General features: G+C 29.6%; 1 protein-coding gene across 1 annotated transcript in view; it reads left to right on the top strand.

The window, feature by feature from the left end:
• The window catches only part of LOC119592143, a gene marked incomplete in the record, with an annotated part of 95,275 nt that overhangs the window by 52,666 nt on the left and 40,694 nt on the right, over positions 1–1,915 (top strand).

Raw genomic sequence — 1,915 nt, forward strand, 5'->3', positions numbered from 1 at the left:
CATACACATATCCTTTTTTTTTTGTAAATATGCATTTAGTTATGATAACTGTAAATGCTGTACATTTTACTTTTTTTCCTCTTTCTATCTTGACACAATTTATTGTTATGCATTGATTTCTTGAGCTTTCATACTCTGACATACATAGTATGTCATGCATTGATTGATTTCATATGTCACATAATTACCTAATTAGTATGTCATAAGTATGTCATATCAAGTTTGATATATCATGCATTGACCTATTTGGTATTTCTTGCACTGATGTACATGATATGTCATGCATTAATTTACATATGTCATTATCACAATATTCAGGAAATGCAATCAGGGTATAGACAATGAATTTCAAGATCTCTTTCAAGAACTTAAATGCATAATACTTACTCTTCCGTAGACACTATTGGGAATGGGTCATGTAAAATGTTGTCAGTTTTTAGAATGTGTTTCAGTTGCAGGAAGAGAAATAGTAGTAAGATTTATGAAGTAAAGATAGAACAAGTATCCTTTAGTTAGATTATGAAAATCATGTATGTAGTAGATTTTTTTTCATTTATGATTTTGAGGAAGATGGAATTATATGTATCTAGGGGGTATGTATACATCATTTTTATACCTGTCCTATGTGTTTTATAATGATTCTTGCAAATATTAGATATATTTATATAACTAATATGACTATGTCTGTCTTTTGCCATGAAATACATCATTTTCTACATTTGACTTGCTAAACTCTTAAGCAAAAGTAATTGCAGTTTTCTGATATTGCAGAAGATTGACATTGTAAAAGATATATATGTCCGTCATATATAAAGCAGCAGTTTGTGTAGAAGATATAGGTTAGAATATTTATGGTCTTTGAATTGGTATCATACAATAGATTTGTCTCTTGCCTAAAGATTGGACTGAATGATAGAAAGCAAAAAAAAAAAAAAGATAAGATGTATTAATGATCCTTTGAGAAATAGAGATATTCTTTGATAGTTTCTCAGCAAAGATAGAATTATGTATACTATTTTTTTTCCTCTTTTTTCCCTTTCTCAATTGGGTAAAGGTGTATTTAGTAAATTCATGATGATTGGCTTTTTCAGGTAGGCTAGACATATTTATATTTATGCAGGCTAGGTAGATATATTGACATGTGGACATGTGATGCTGCACTTCGACAAGTTTCATCCAGCCAATCATCACGAACCTGTCAATTGCAAGTTTGCCTTGATAAAAAAACAGTGTACTTTCTCATCTGTCAAGTGTAAGAGCATGAGTGTGAATTTCTTTATTACTGTCATCCACATATTGTGTCGCTATACAGTTGGTGAATAGTATGATGACATGAGTAGGTGTTAGTTTAAGAAATCTTCATTGATATAAGCTTTAAAATTGTTAGCCATAAGAAAAGTGTGTTTTCTTTCATCTATTTCTTCAGCAGTATGCAATGCTAGTTTATAGGTCTTATAAATTATTATGTTTTAAGGCTATTACAATGGTTGGTGCTATAGAAGTTGTAGTTCTATGATGCAGTTGTATGTTTATTTCAGCAAATATACAATACTTAGTGGTTGTCATGGCAGAAATTACAAAATTAAGCAATGTAATCTTTTTAGAAAATAAGGTATATTGTTTGTAGAAAATAAGTACATGTATTTAGATATACCATTTGGGATGGTGAGAGTCGCTTCTATATTTTCTAGTATGTAAATATACTAACACCTACAGAAGCTTAAGTTGGTTGTAAAAAGCTTGGTGTCGGATACTTAAATGCTCCAATTTAACTGCTCTGGCTACTCTAAATATAAGAATGATACTCAGCATGTATTTTTATATAAGTCACATATTATTATGCTAAGATGATTATGAAAGTTTGTGCTCTTAATGAATGTTAAATAAGGATTATTTTTCTTTTATCTTTATTATG

This window comes from Penaeus monodon, chromosome 29, assembly GCF_015228065.2.
Source record: "Penaeus monodon isolate SGIC_2016 chromosome 29, NSTDA_Pmon_1, whole genome shotgun sequence".
Classification (NCBI taxonomy): Eukaryota; Metazoa; Arthropoda; class Malacostraca; order Decapoda; family Penaeidae; genus Penaeus; species Penaeus monodon.